Source organism: Chaetodon trifascialis, chromosome 9, assembly GCF_039877785.1.
Source record: "Chaetodon trifascialis isolate fChaTrf1 chromosome 9, fChaTrf1.hap1, whole genome shotgun sequence".
NCBI lineage: Eukaryota > Metazoa > Chordata > Actinopteri > Chaetodontiformes > Chaetodontidae > Chaetodon > Chaetodon trifascialis.
The window spans coordinates 9602187-9619313 of record NC_092064.1 but is presented as its reverse complement, the minus strand read 5'-3'; positions in this window follow the sequence as shown (position 1 = coordinate 9619313).

Here is a 17127-nt window from a genome sequence, read left to right as displayed (position 1 = left end):
GCATCACTAGTCTGCCAGAATTAGTCTCTGCTGTCTTCGTGTTGTCCCTGAATCATTCCTGTAAGTCCTGTTGACTCAGGAGTCGTCCTCTCACCTGCTGTGTTCAGGTCACACCTGCTGACACACAGGAAACCTTGTTGAAGCATTTCTCTATCCCTCTGTTTGGATCGGGTGTGTGACCCAAACACAGTAACATTGACTCAGGTGTTTATTTCCACAGTCACAGTCAGACAGTGAAGAGGACAGTGGCACTTTATTATATATCTGCATGCTGTTTGCTGCAGAGAGAAAGTGTTGCACATCATGAAGAAAAACACTGAACTGATTTGTTAAAGGTTCCTTTGGTGCAAATGCAAAACTGATATAGTTTCAACAGGGTCAATTAATCTGAGTAATAGGGAAGTTCTATGATAATAATAAGCCTAAAATACGATGTGAAGGGTATCAGCTCTTTGATTAGGTCTGTGTCAGTTTTAATATGTGTTAACTTTTAATTAGGTACGTTATAACTGTTTCAAAGACGGACTTCTGTCCACTTACCGTCTTTTCTGTCAAAACACTGCCACAGTCAGCCGTCTCCAAATCAAGAGAACTGGTTCTTCAGTTGTCCAGTATTTACTCCAGGTGGACTAATGTGTCTTTTCTGGACATAAGTGGAGCCGGTCTGACACTCCCTGTGTTTCTACACAAAGCTGCGTTGTGTTGTGTGGGATGAGAAAGGAGGCGAGGACAACTTCTCTCTTTCCAGCCAGGAGTGGGGGATTTATTGTCTCCTCAAAGGGTCCTGTTTCCGTCTGTGTGAAACACAAATGGGTGATTCTCTGAATTCGGTGCACATTGGTTTCTCTGGTTACTGAAAAATATACCACAAAAAACTGTTTCTGAGCATTGCATCTGATGAAGGACTGTTTGAACCTCTGAGAAAGTAAGCTTTCACACCTCAGGCATGAAATCTAAAACATTATTAGGAATTTCTTTGGCTTTAGGTTGTTTTAAATTCAACCCTGTAACGGGACAATTTGATTCTTGACTGTATAATTCCAAAACATATTCAAACTTATTCTTCCAGTGTCTTGGTAATCACCTGTCCCTTTTGTAAAATAACTTATTGTATGTATATATATTTTTTTATTTTAAATAATAATAATTTGACTGTCAAGGAAGATATTGCAACTTCATGTGCAAGTGGTCTTCATAAATCATGAAAATATACTTAAAAGTGAACATTAGATTAGGCTTTTGTATGTTTTCTACTTGTCCTCTAAACATTGCATACAGTTCAATAAACACTTATCTAATATTTGTTATTATTATCAAAAAATGTATGACATTGTATCAAGTAACAGGACTGAACACACTGAAACAGGACTGAATGAATGACAACATTTAATCAAATTGAAATTGATTTTAATTCATTAAAACAAACAAGAGGAAAGAAACATATCATTAGGTACGTAATATTTAACATTGTTTAAAAATAACATCACATTTAGAACGGGTCTGTCCTATGAGAAGAAAAAATGAAGAACGACAGCATCAGCTGAATGCTACAAAATCTATCTCACTGGAATCTGTTTAACAATGCAACAATTAACGTGACAACACAGTTACACTCTTTACTATAAACGTTAACATTAAAAAAATTTCATATGTTCTTCACAGGCTTTAATAGAATGAATCTGTCATCTGCAGTATCAGCAGTAAAAAAAAAAAGCACATTGCTGTCTGCTCTAAAATCTGGAAATTGAGCGTTCACTAAACTCTGAACTAATAAGTTTGATGAATGAATATGAATGTTGATGGTCTCTTGTTTTATCTGATCTGTTGTTTCTGCTATTTATGGTTCTTTCATCCTTTAGTCAAACAGTCTTGCCCAGATCTCTTTCTGAATTTGCATATGACGTGAATCACGTCCCGTCACGGGCTGAGGAGGCGGGATGAGCTCAAGTACATCATCAAAAGGATACCACAGTACATCCTCTTGTAGAAGCCAATAGAACCTGTTTTTGGTTATTCCGGCATGCTGCATGCATTTCACTTGAACGTCGGTTTGATCTGTGGCAAGGATTATTCCTGGATACAATGCTCTATCATAAGTGAGCACACACCACTCCCCTATTACCTCTGGGTCATCCCAGTTGATTTGTCTCTGCCCTTGTGACACAGTAGCTGGTGACACAGTGGCTGGGACTTTCTTGACAAAGCTGAAATGCTTTGTATTCCAGCATTCACATTCAAGCTTTCCATAGGTGGAGCACATGCAGCTGACATCTTGCAATGTTATCTCCCCTCCAGCAAGAGTGATGACCTGATGGATGCGCGTGGTTCCTGGGACTGGTGGAATGGTGAATGGCATCCTTTGCAGTGCCAGTTCAACAGCTTCATCTTCAATAAAATACAATTTGATCGAAGTGTCTGTCTCGGAGAGGGCCTTGAAGAGCTCATAAGCATTGTTGATGTCCCGGCCATGGTTGATGAGGTTGTCTGCTGATCTTTTCAAGGCAGCACCAACAACATCTGGTGCTCCTTTGCTGTGACTGGACTCGAAAAAATTCCAGGTCCCTCTCAGTCCTCTCTTGTCAAGCTCTGTACTGAAGAGAAAAAAGTTTCCTTTCTGCCTGTACTGCGTACAGGGCCCATCACTAAAAAAGTACACAACAGACACCTCTCTGTGTGTGGTCTGCACATAGTCCAGTGCAGGTTTCAAATGTTCCCATATAGCAGCTGGACTCTTGTGCTTGGATGATGAGATGAAGGTAAAGCGGGTTGGCTCTTGGTTTCCATCAACATAGATGACCCCTGTGTGAAGTGTGGCCTGTTGGTGGGATGATCCAAAGTGTACTGACTGAATTTCAGTGCTGTACTGACAAGAAAAGATTAATTAAAAGATTAATTTAATGTTCATTATTAATGAACATTAAATAACATTTAGAGAAAAGGGGCTGGCTGGCTTAAGAACAGTCCAACCTTCAACCCCGTAACAATGATTAAACCCCGTAACAGTGTTCTTTGTTACAGGGTTGAAGATTTTAGCTAAAAGTAGCCATAAGTCCACATAAGCTAGGGTATGGAGCAACATATGACATGAGGAAAACAAGAAATTAATATATTTTTCCAAGACTATTGTTTGCTTTTTCCAAAACAATAGTAATCTTTATGCGTGTAACAGTGTTGAAAGTTTGAGCTTGATGATGTCAATCTGACGATAAAAATAATGAAATATAGATAAGAAAGTATGCCAACACTTACCCCTCTTTACAGTTTGAGCGGGAAAAGACTTGAATGATGTCACTTCCTGGGTGCTGAAGAAGTTGGACTGAACTATTATTTTAAAAAAGGGGGTATTGGTATGCTGTTACGGCGTTGAACAAAACTGGGGGACATGCTTAAATAGTGCTATTTTATAAATAATTCATGTATTATTCTTATATTTCTTTGATTTAGATTAAAGTAGACGATGTTTATATTAGCAGAAAAAACTTGAGATTACTGTCTATTTTTATTTGTTTTATATTCAGTGAAACAAGAACTTTGTTCAGTGGGGACATGCTCATTTGGCTGACCTCTACGCCTCAGAAACCCACAATATTTTTCAAAACATAATTTTTAAAATATGTTAGTGTGTAATAATGCAAAGACACAGGAATCTTTCCATTTCTTGTTTTAAAATGCATTTTGTGGTTGGCCCTATGTTATCGCCTATGTAAGGGATCCCAGAAAGCAAAAATCCATTGAATCAACATTGAGATGTGGTCATGGCTTAAAATTGAATCAACATTGATGTCAGACATTGAAAGTAACATTGAAAGCGCTCGTTATTTTCAACATTGAAATAATGTTGAATTTTCAATCAGTCTAAACATTGATTCAATATTTATTCAACTACATCATTTTCAACATTGAAACAATGTAGAATTGTCAATTAATCTGAACATAGAATCAATATTGATTCATTTATAAATGCATTGAAATTACATTGATTCTACATTGCAACAATGTTATTAATTAAAGGACCATTACAGCACTTTTCAGCCTTCATCTGTAGGTTTTAAATATGCTTCATGCAAGGCAAATTGCATGAAGCATACGCGATTTGAAGCGTTGGCCGCGTTATCGCTTCATCGCTCGAGTTGAAATAATTGAACTTTTGCGGCGGATTCGCGTGAAGACGCGCCGCGACAGCCTATCAGCGTTGAGATCGTCATTGACGTACTGACGTACAGACGTGGTCGACGAGAGAATGAAATGGCGGAAGAAATGTTGTTGGGCAGGCTAGTCGCACGACGCGATGATGCCGCAAGGGGTTTTTGTACCAGCGTCAAAACTGGAGCGTCTGGCGCGACGCGATTTCATTTGGAGCGCGATTAAATAATTTTCATCGCGTTTGGTGGGAACGTAGCGTTAGCCTGGCAGGGGGCAAGTAAAGCCAAGTGGCCCGCCAGGCTTATAATACACTGGGGGAAACCCTGAACCCTCAGCGTAGCCTCTGCACACGGACACACTAGCGTTAGCTAGCGTTATCTAGAATGCTAGCGCTAGCTAATGCTAATGACGGTAATAAGCTACAACCTCACGGTAATAATTCACAAAGTTGACATGCTGGTGAAAATACATTGTGTTCTCATTAGGACTTACCAGTTCGTCTTCTTTTGTCACTCGAAGATAATAAAAGCCGCTAAAAGCTGCTGACTGGTTTGAACTGGTTTGGTCTCAGGAGAGAGCAAGTCTCGTGGGCGGGGGCACAGGTGCACAGCCACAGCATGCCATACATTGAAACCATGTCTATTTGTCTATTTAATGTTCAACATTGAAAACCCAGCATCTATACAATGCTGATTCAACAACATTTTTTCAAATGTTGAAATGGTAGCTCTAATTCAATATTGAATAAACATAGATTTTTCAACTTCAACCAAAAATAACCAATTTCACCAAAATTCAACGTTGAATCACTGTATTTTGCTATCTGGGATAGGCGGTATAGATAATGGATGGATGGAAATATATACATCCATCCATTTTCCATACCCCATATCCCTTTCGGGGTTGCGGGGGTGCTGGAGCCCATCCCAGCTGTCAACAGGCGAGAGGCGGGGTACACCCTGGACCGGTCGCCAGTCGATCGCAGGGAACATACACACAACCATTCACACCTAGGGGCAATTTTACAATCACCAATTAACCTAATGAGCATGTTTTTGGTCTGTGGGAGGAAGCCGGAATGCCTGGAGAGAACCTACACATGCACGGGAAGAACATGCAAACTTCACACAGAAAGGCCCGACCCAGGAATCGAACCAGCAACCTTCTTGCTGTGAGGCATGCGCAATACCTGCTGCGCCACCGTGCAGCCCTAAATATATGCATCTGTTACATAAGCACAGCAGAGACAGACAGGATGCAAAAGGAGAAGCCGAACATCCCTCCCTGCAGGAAGCTGTGTCAGAGCTGACTGGAGCTCCACACAATGATTCACTCCACTGGGATTTAGCCCACCAACATGTCCTCCAACCCCCTCTGATCTCACCTGGTCTATTTCCTGTCCACCTCTCTGTGATCTGAGTATTGACAGTGAATCTCAGTATAAACCTGCTGGTGTGAAATGTAGGAATGCAGCAGTGAGCTTGAAGAGGACAGAAAGTGGGAAGTGGATAATTGATTATTTGTGTGTACGTACATTTACAGTTTATAGCAGCATACACACACTTGCATGCTCAGTCATGTGATCATTTATTTGCACTCGTCTCACATGTTAATCTGCAGAAATCATCAGGGGATGTAGATTTAATATCTCAGACAGATGATATAAATCTCTGTGCTGTGAATCACAATTAATGAAGCTTCATCTGCTGTTTACTATAAAATGCAGCAATGAGGCTTTTAATGTGTTACAATAAAGCATGTTATACATTATTAAAGGATTCATCTACTGGCTCCGTCATTTTTAATGAATAAACTCAGAGTATTTGCATCTTGTAAAGTCCCACTCAGTGGAACCTTGTCAGGATTGTTTGTTTCCAGACTGATGATGTGTCAAAGGGAGGAGGTGTTTGCTTTAATCTGTGGATGAAAGCAGCTGATTTGCTGTGACTGATGTTGATGTCTGCGTGGAACAAAAAGCTACGCTGTGGATGAGTTGGATGCAGGTTGGTGCAGCCGTCCATGAGGTGATTGTAATGTTTCTTCAGGATGTTGTAAGTCTTGGTTCTCATTGTGTCAGCAGCTTTGACAGTGTGGCCTTGGTGTGCTGCTGCTCAGCATCACTGATGTAGAGGGAGGAGGAGGCCGGTGGAGTTGCTGTATCCTGGTTCTCTCTGTGTACATTGAGAGCAATTAGCCAGTGTGTCATTGTGACAAGGTGGCAGCTTCTTTTCAAAGTGAATGCCAGGAATCAGTGTGACGAAGCTATTTGGAAGCAGAGAGTTTGTAGAAACACCTGTTGTCTGCTGACGCCGGAAGGGTGCCATATGTCTTCAGCATCTCAGTCAAGTTAGGGAAAACCAGATGTGCATTGTTTTCTTTGACCACTGAAAGAATAGATGTCACACTGATTGGTGAGGGGCATGAGTATGAAGGATGGAAGACCTTAAGTTCTGCCTGCAGTTTGTCTTCTTCAATGTTGTAGAACTGGCAGAGTTTCTTCACAGCTTGCAGTGCCTCTGTTGGAATTGTTGCTGTTTTCCAGTTCTCTGGGACTGTCAGGCAGTGGAGGGCATTCAGGATTTCCCATGTGGAGTTATCTTCTCCTTTAAAGCGTCTCTGAAGCTCTTGAGTCATTATGTCCACGGAAACGTAATACACTCTAACACGGTAGTAGTCTTTCAAAGTAGGGAAAGTGTGGTCAGCAGTAGCTGTTGTGGCAGTGACCTTGAACCTTGCTGGCATTTTCCTCCTCCTAGCTTGACCAGGAATCTCAGTTGGGGGTCCAGGCCCACTGATGCAGCCTTCTCTGTAGCCTGTTTATGTTCTCAAACTCCTCCTCTGTTCTGCTGTGGGCCAGCCTCTGAAAAACTCCAACAACAACTTTGTATGCTGCAGCCAGGTCTATGTCTTTCTGCTGCAAAGCATCAGAGGCCATTGCAGTCACCTGGAGGATTGGACAGGTGATCTTCAGATCACAGGAAGAATTCAAAGTTGATGCTCTTGAGAAGAATCATTGCATCACCTGCTGAAGAGTCTGGTGGGTCTTGCTGTGTCATTTCCTCAAGAAACTGCATGACAGCTGAGAGGACCTTCCTCAGAGTGCGAAGGGCAGTTTCTCTGCAGGCCCACCGCGTGTCTGACAGCTTCTGCAGCTCCAGTGGACGCTGATCAGGGTACATCATCTTCTGCATTTCAATAAATGCAGAGTGTCGTTTGGATGAGTTGGCCACAAAAGTATAAAGTTTTTCAACTAAGTTGAAAAAGCTGACAAAACAGATGTTTGACTTTGCACTTTCAGCCAACACCAGATTAAGGCAATGTGCCTGACAGTGTGCATACAAGGCCTTTGGATTTCTTTTTAGAATTCTTGACTGAACTCCCTTAAAGCGTCCACTCATGTTTGCAGCACCATCATACCCTCGACCCCGGATGTTTTCCAACTTCAGATCATTTTCTTCCAGTAGAGCTATCACTACCTTTTCAAGAGCATCTCCACTTGTAGTATGAACGTTACACACCTGAAGACAGCGCTCCTTGATTTGCATATAATGTACGTACCTGATAACAAAAGAAACCTGTTCAGTGTGTGTTGGAGAGGAGTGAGACGAGAGGTCTTTTACCAGGTCCCTGCTTGTCTTTTATCGATTTCAGGTGTAATTTAATTACACTGTCATATTTGCTAAACAGCTCTACCAACTCTAGGAAATTACCTCAATTTTGGCTTGACAGGGTCTCGTCTCCTCTAAAAGGCATGCCCTGTCTTGCCAGGTAAAGAAGAAGAAGAAGAAGAAGAATCGTACTTTTTATTATCACATCACACATCATGTTGCACACTACATGCTTCACGCCATGCTTCCCGTCGCCCGTGACACAACTCTCTTCGTCACCAGTGGTCAGGTGGTGATCTTCTTGCATGTTTTTAGTGGGGGTATTTTTATGGAGGATACCCCAGGTGAGCGCGGGGAGAACATGCAAACTCCGCACAGAAAGGCCCCTTTCCTCGAGCAGCAGGCACTGAAGGCATGGTGGAGGACATGCCACCAGCGCCCACAGCGGGATTTGATGCGGGACCTTCTAGCTGTGAGGCGACAGTGTTACCACTTGTTCCACCGTGCCACCAAAGAGTGGTGGCTAGTAAGCGGGACAAGATTCCTCTGTTTTTTCTCTTTCCCTGTCTTTAGCAGCTTGTGATGCACGGTCACCCGTTTTGAAAGCTGCCTCCAGTGATCTCTTTTTGTTGTTCAACTTCACCAAACCGCACATGTGTGATTCTGAGGCACTGTGCTCCTGAATTCTCTCCAGAGCCTTTCTCCACCGATTAACTCCTTCTGATTTCCATGTTTTATGGCTCGTGTATTTTTCCTCACTCAAAAAAAGATGGCAGCTGAAACAAAACATGGCGTCAAGACTTGGGGAGTGCTCTCGCCATGTGTTGTTCTCATACCATTTCTTTTGAAATGACCACCCCTCTTCATTTTTTGGAAAGGATGAGAGCGCTCAATCTGTGAGACTGAGCTCACAATCTTTCCTTTTTTCTGAAGGATTATTTCTCTCTGAAGATGAAGAGATTGGATATTTAGGCCCTTGCGGATAAAAGAGTTTGCATTACTCGGCTGTAATGATTTATTGATTTCTGAGAACGTTAGATTGGTACCAACTGGAAAAATGTTCGACTTTAAATGGCTTTTATTGTGTTTAACTCTGTGTGATTATATATTTATCTCAGAGAGAGAAAGCAGCAGAAGCTTGTACAACAATCAGCCAGCAGTTAGGAAATTATCGACTCCTTGTCTTCAATCAGTGAGCAGCTGTTTAAATGGCCAGACTGATCAGTCCAGTTTAAAATGATCTGAATAAAAAGATGAGAGGCTCAGATGAGTTTGTGAACTCTGATTTTAGGATTTCTGACCAAAACCTCAACTGTAAAACTGTATTCAGACAAAGTTCACAGCATCATGTTGAGGCTTGATTAAAATGCTCTGAAGAAAGAAAGAAACAACAACAAAGAACCAATGAAAGAATAAATAAGAGCAGTCAAAGTGAGCTTTCAGAGCCTTTCCACAAGAAGCTGCCATGAGTTTCTATTGTTCTGTCTCTGCTCTCTCCTGTCAGAGAGGCTGTGAGTGCTGCTCACTGTTTATGCACTGGCATGTTGGATTGAGCTGTTTTACTCTCCACTGAAAGGGACTTAAACACGCGTGCACACACACACACACACACACACACACACACACACACACACACACACACACACACACACACACACACACACACACGCGCACACACACACACACACACACATGGACAGGGTCATGCTGGCTGTGTTGTGGGTTTGGCCACAGTGTCAGGAGAGGCTTCAGGTGTGGATGTGATGCTCAGAGAGGTGAAGAGAGACACAGCAGGCAGGAGGTGGCGAGAGAAAACCACAACATGACTGACTGCAGACAGAACACACACACTGTGTGTGTTTGGACTGTGGATCAAGAAGAATTTCACTGCTGAGGATCAATTTGATGTTGATTAATATTCTGCTGAAGCTTCTGCTGAAGTTGGACTTGTTTGATGAGACAGACGAGCAGACAGAGTGGGAGATAAGAGAGCTTGTGTTTCCTGTGTCGTCTCAGGTGTCTCATGGGAAGCATGACGATGACTTTTGAAATGAAAGAATAATTTTCTGAGACCTTCTGTATGTTTCACATTTATACCAAATTATAAAAATAAATAACAGGGATAAAGGAGTGTTTTTCTCCATGTTATGTCTGTATGGAACAGCTGCTGGATGTCATGGAAAAATATTTTTCCTCTTTTGTGTTTTTATCAGGGGAAAGAGGGACAGACAGAGAGACCAACAGATTTGTCCAAACTGCCTCACAGGCCAAACTCAGCTGCCTGTTTACTGTCAGCTGATATCCACTGAATGCATGTGGCTCAATCCTTTGTCAAGTTTGGGCTTTTTCCAACTCTCTCTTTCCAATTAGCTAAAATAATCACTTCAGGAACTCTAATTACAGCCTTTTGTTGAGTAAACAATAGCCCCAACTGTAGAAACAGTACAACCCAGCAGCTTGTCGGCTGTGTTTTCACAATAATGTCCAAATGCTGGAACAGCACAGCATCACCATTCAGCTCAAGATATAAACACAGAATCCAGTAATAAAACCAAAACTCTTCCATTTGTGGTTTTCTGAAAATGCCAAGACCAGTGAGGAATAAAATATAGACAAGAAAACAATGATGGACAATTCCAGCAGTCCACCATGGAGAGAGACAGACAGAGACAGTCACTGGTTTCTTATTCTTCATCTCTCTGTATATTTCTACACAAGTCTCAGGCATTGTCTTTTTAGGACGCCCTTCAGCTGAAACATGGATGTCTGCGCTCATTCATCTTTGATCTGTGACTCTGACCTCAGCCAGTGTCCTCTGGCCTCGTCCCCAAACCACAAGAAAGCCGTTAGCCTCCAGTCAAATACAGCATGAGCTGATCAGAGCTGCTGCTCTCTGACAGAGTGACTGAGGGTGGAGAGGGATTGTGGGAGAGAGAGGTTGACTCCAACAGAGAGATAAGAGGTGGAGGAGATGAAGACGACTTCAGTACAAACAAACACTGACAGAAAGTAAAAACGGTGTTGTTCATGATGCAGTTACAGTTCCCAGCAGCCTCGGGGCTTCAGTACGTTATTGTTTCAGCAACAAGCAGTGAAGGATTCAGATTTTCTGTCTGTCGCTTTACAGCAAACTGAAGATTCATAAAGCTCAGTGACTTCAGCTGAGTTCACACTCTGCAGGGACCTGTGAGTTTGATGCCACGTCTCATCTGTCAAGTCACATTCAGAAGCACAGTCTCACCTGTCTTGATCAACATTGTGTCTTTAAACTGTGTTGCTCCCTGACATGAAGAGCAAAGGTGTGTGTCTGATGACTGACTGTGTTTTATGTGGCGGGTGTGTGCAGCATGTAGCTTGTATGACGTCATGTTGTCAGAGTCAGGAGAGGCTCCAGGAGTGGATGTGACCCACAAAGAGGTGAAGAGAGACACAGCAGGCAGGAGGCCTGGAGAGAGAAACACCACCCACTGCCATGTCACACACCTCCACAGCTACACACACTGCTGGCTGCCAGAGGTTAGTGAACTGGCTGGTAGAAGGATTATTACCACTGAACCAACCGACTGGCATTAACAGCCTGTAGCCACGGCCAAAGACAAGGAGCAGCCTGTCACAGCAGGAGAGGCCATGATGGAAACAGTGAGGGAGCAAAGAGCTGTAATCTGTCCCAAAGGTAAAGATTCAGGACAGACACAGGCAGTGAAGCAGGTTTAACATGACAACCTGGCTCTGTGGATCTGACTCAGTCCCAGAGGACAGACACCGGCTGGACGAGGGAGAGAGAGACGGGGAGACAGAGAGAGAAGAAGCTGCTGTCACAGATGTACAGGTGAAGTGCTTCATTGAGCTCTTTGCACTGGTCTTACAGATAACCCCTGGCTGCGCTGTGATCGCTGTCATCCATTTTACTGGATTGCTCTGATGTCCTTCTGGCTTCCTGCCTCGGGGTTGAACACAGAAACCAGTCAGCTGTTGGAGGAATTGATGATCTCCTCAGTGGCTTTTCCTCTGAGATCTGAACTCAGACCTGAAGTTTGGTGCTTGAAAACCTGAATCACAGCAGTTGTGATCAGCTGTGATCTGTAACTTTACAGGCATTGTATCATTGGCTCTTTGCTGCTTGTTGATGTTTAATGAGACACACACACACACACACACACACACACACACACACACACACACACACACACACACACACACACACACACGGTTACAGCTTCAAATTAAAATCTTCATGATGTGATGAACAGAATAATTCAGTCTGCTCAGATGATATTAAATGATGAATCAGTGGTTATTAAATCAGTCTTTTTGGTTCTCATGTTGAATTCAGCTCTCACAGCTGCTTCGTCTCAGACACTCGGCTCCTCGACAGTTTGCCTTTACACTGAAAACAGTTCACAGACAGCAGCAGTGTGAATCTAGAAAAGCTGATGTCGGTCAGTCTGTGTGTGGTTTGATCCAGAACGATGGTTTGGATTTTCTGCTCTCTCCTTCACTGTCACTTTTTCATCATGTGGAAAATGTTTCCCTCTCACTTGATCCAGTCAGCTGCTCAGTGTCTGGATGGCAGAGCCAGAGACAGATGAGCTGCTGAGGGAGACACAGACTGGGAGAGGCTGGAAGGCTCATGTGTGAGGACGGCTGCTCTGCTGTTGGAGGTTGTTGGATGACTTATTGCTGTAACTTGGTGACATTTGGATTAGTGCTCATCACAGACTGAAAGCTTTTCTTTCAGAGTCACTCAGATGGACGCTGTGTTTGAGACAGACAGACAGACAGACAGACAGACAGACAGACAGACAGACAGACAGACAGACAGACAGACAGACTAGAAAGAACGAGGACAAAGTTTAAAAAGTGGCCATCGGAGGAGAGAGCAGAGAAAATGAGATGAGGTGATGGAGCTCAGATGAGTGTTTCTCCTCTCAGGGGGAGAAGACATGATGAAGACAAAGAGGCTCTGAGGGAGGTGAGAGCAGCTGAAAGAGGGAAGATGTGAGAGAGGTGTGTCGTCTGCTGTCTCTGCCACCTGAGCTGAGGCTACTGTCTCGTTGTGTGGGTGACGGTCTCAGTGTCTCCCAGAGGGAGACGCAGCTCAGGGTCCAGGAAGAAGAAATCCAATCTCTCAGCTGGGATCATGGTTCCACACTTTCATGATCCACTTCTTTCTTCATGCAGTCATTTCTCTTCCTCCAGTACCTCTGACACCCTGAAGGTGGAGCTGTTTTGTTTCTCACAGTGTGAAAGTGGCTGTTCTGCTGCAGCAGAATGTCATTTCTCAGTAATCAATACGAACCACTGATCAGCCTCCACTGCTGATTGACATGGCAGATGAAGCTCAGTGAGAGTGGGCTGTGCTGGAGGTTGGACTTGGCAGGAGCTGAACTCAGTGGACCATGTCATGAGAAAATGTTCAAAAAATGAAATATAATGTTTCAAGTGAAGTTGATCCAGTTTTGCTGTTTGAGTCATGAATAAGGAATTAAGTTTGTTTCGTCTTTGATTTGTTTTGATTTTTCATGTTGAGATTTTGAAACAGCTTCATCAGTGACCTCCATTTATTCATGAGACCTTTGATCAACTGACTGCTGAATGACAGTCTGGAGCAGTTTCAGTGCTGTCCAGCATTCACAGGGTTTGATGACAACAGCTCAAACTGCTGTCAGACGTTTCTTCTGCTGCATTAGAGGATCACCAGTTATTATTTTTCACATTAAAATATTGTGTGTTGTATTAAAGAGGTGTAGAGTGATGGAGCTTCAGGTTCTTGTCTTTCCTCAGGCCACATTAAAGGTCTTGTTACCATCAATCTTCTGCTTTACTGCTCAACTTTTCTTTGGCTCTCACCTCGATGAGATATTCTCTAAACATATTCAGTAAATTGACGTCATGTCTGTCAAGTTTCTGGATTATTTTGCACAGTTCATGTCTTGTCTTTCCTGTTTTATTTTGAAATCACTAACCGGGTGTCTCTGTTTTAGCTTTACTTCCTGTACGCCTTCCCACGTCTCGTCACACCTGCTCCCTGATTGTTCTCCCCACCTGTTTCCCATCTCCCCTCATTACCTCTTGTATTTTACCCTGTGTGTCTCACAGTCTCGTTGGCAGCTCGTTGTACTTCACGGTCCTCGTCCCAGCATTCGGAAATTCTTGTCATAGTCTGTTTTGTGTACGACCTCGTTTCCTGTCTTCGACCTTGCCTTTTGCCTCTCGTCTCTGGATACCTCTGCTTGTTTGACTGATCACCCGTGTACTGAATCCTGCCTGGTAATAAACCTGTCTTTTGCTCGGACCAGATCTGTGTTGTGCATTTGTGTCCGCCTGTTCTGTGTTCAGGAGAGTTCATGATAATCGACTCTTCTTGAATAGAATTTCTCTCCATGCTTCTCTCTTATTTTCTACTTTATTAATAAATCAGTTGTTGGTCCTCATTGCATCATATTCAGCCTGTCGTAAATAAAAAGTGTGTGTACTTTTGTACTTTTTGTTCAGTAGTTTTTTGTATTATAATGAGGGAAAAGTCTCCCTCGTGTTCAGTTTGTCTAAATACAGAAAACAGAGAAAACAGCCTTTAGTTTGCTTCACTGACCAAACATCCACCAATGAAGTCACATGAAGAGACAACAGAGAGACAGAGTGTGTGACGTGTTGCTGAGTGTCTTTAATCAACGTCTCCATTAAACTAACTCTTGCTGTGGACGCTCCAAACTGGAGCCATTATCTGTGAATGAATGTGTGCTGTGTGACTACAATCAGCATTCAAAATAGAAGCAGTCGTGCTCTTTGATGTGTCGGCTGATGAGCTGGTGAGCCGTTTGTTGAACATGAGTGAGTTTCGGCTCACAGAGGTCGGTGTGGTCTGAGTTTCACTTTAAAGAGCTTCAGTGTGTCTCAGCTCTGACTGCTGTACAGCTGTAATAACCTGCATACACAGCAGAGAAAGGTGACGTGTGGCTCGAACACTTTGTGATAAACATGCCTCTGTCAGTCTAATGGCTCTGTCTGTGTCTGATGTCTCTGTGTGTCTGACTGTGTCCTTTGCCTCAAAGAGGAAAAAGGATATTTGGAGCCTGAGCTGTGAAATGAATACAGTGTGTGTCATTTTCTCTGTGCACTGGGCTGAAACATTGTCTGTAATGAGTCAACGGCCAGCCTGAGTTCACATCACTGACATTCAACTATTTTCTGACTCTGACAGTCGTTTTAGAGACATGACTGGAAAGAAATGATGTCTCTGCCTTTAAGTGTGAAAGGAAGGTCAGTCTGATTAAAACGTCCAACAAGGCTACAGACTACAAGGGGATTAGATGATGTCGAGGCAGGTTTATTTCCTTTAAAAGACTTTTAATTAATACCTCACTAAAACTCACTAATCACTGTTTCTACCATGAACGTCTGAAGCTGTCGAGGTCGTTCTGTCGGCTCTGTGATTGATATGAAGAGTTTAATGTGGGCTGAAAAGGTTTCAGGATCTGATGGTGATTTCATCTGAATGTTGACGTTGTCTTGATGTTAATGTGGTTCAGAAGAAGCACAAATAAAACAGTAACATGTTTGAGACTCTGAAGATAAATAAGACAGCTGATGTATTTGTTTTGAAGATGCTTTATCTCCATGTTAACTGAACCTGTGCTTTCTGTTGTTCTCTCTCTTCCAGGTAAGTGCTGCCAATGACCTCCATGAGAAGAAACAGAGAGAGAGATTAAACAAAGAGCCTCCACCATCTGCAGCACCATTCATGTCTCAGCGGGTTTGTTATTCTTTGTTTTTCTAAAGAGGAGAGAAGTGCATCCAGAGGGCTGCTCAGTGTCTGCAGATGATAATGGTTGGACAGATGAGTTTCCTCTGTTGTTCCACACAAACACCCAAAGAGAATCTTAACAGGAAGAAACAGCAGCTCTGCTTGGTCGTAACTGCTGTCATTTTGTTTGTGGGAGATGCAGGAAAAGGCAGAAAAGAGACGAAAGTCAGAGCAAGCAGAAAGCTCACGTCGTCTGTGTTGACCTTGTTGTTCATCTTTGTTGTTTGGATTAGCTTGTTAGCTTCCTCAGCTCCCCTTCCAGCAGAAGCCAGCAGATACCTGTGTTAGCCTTGTTACCAGCAGACTGTTGGCCTTGTGTTGGAGCTGACAGGCGTGTTTTCAGACTGCAGCAGATACTGGATGGTTTGATTTTCGACAGAAACCCTCAGGCTGAAACTCTGCAGCAGCTGTGTGTGTGTGTGTGTGTGTGTGTGTGTGTGTGGTCCACTGTGTGTATCGTGGGATAGAAAACACCATCTTGTACAGAGAGCAGTAATGAGAGGAAGAAGATTCATGAGTTCAGCTCTTCATTGGTCCAACAGCCACATCAACAGGTGAAACTAATGAACTCTTAACGACCCACCTGACACTGTCAACTTCCTGCCTGCAAAAAGAGAAGAAAGAGCCCGTCAGAGTCACAATATCATTGTTTCCACGTGTAGATTGAAGCCTGACAAACATGCTGAATGTGTTTCAGACCTTGTTCAAACGTTTGAAGAAGCTTTTTTCTGAATGTGTTGAAACCTGTTTTTATTTCCAGTGTTGTGTGATTGAGTAGTCGTCAGGTGGCCCAGTTGCAGGTATTGTGCCTGCTGGCTCTCTGTCATGGCTCACTTAAATAGAGCAGAGTCCTTGTTAATGTCAGCAGTGGCTCTGGTGCTTCTCCATGCTGTGGCTCTGAACTCTACAGTATTATTATGTCAGTATCAGTTACACATTAGTAAATAAAGGCTGGGGGGGGGGGCTGCTCTGCTAATTGAGCTCTGACTCCTCTGCTGACTCTGCTCTGCTCATCCGGGAACTGACTTCATTTAATTATTTATTTTGAATCATTGTTCCAGATGTTTCTGCTGGGTGTCACATGATTTTGTAGTTCTGCTTTCTTTGAGTGACCTGTGAGCTCATTATTCTCTGTTCTATTGAAGCTGCTGTGGATCTGCATCATGCAGTCAGTATCATCCATGTTCTGTGTTCCTGTTTCCATGTTATTGATGTGCATTAGAGAGAATGGAAGCTTCCACATACAGTAGAGGCTGTTGATCCCTCACTGCTGATGATGGAGGTCTGGTCTTCCTCTGCTGACTCTGGTCTGGTCAGACGTTCAGGATCCTGTGACAGTAATGGCCTCATGTTGTTTTGGCCTCTGACACTGAGCCTCACTTCAGTATCTGTAAACCAGAACGAGCTGATGTCAGATCAGTGCTGGATGACTTGAACGGAGGATGCAGCAACTTGAAATCAGTGAGTGACAGCACTGGTATTACTCTGCCTGTCAATCACACATCTCACTCCCTCATTGGTTCAGTCATCTTGGTAGAAAAGCTGTCCTGTGTTGATTGAAACTGACAGGGG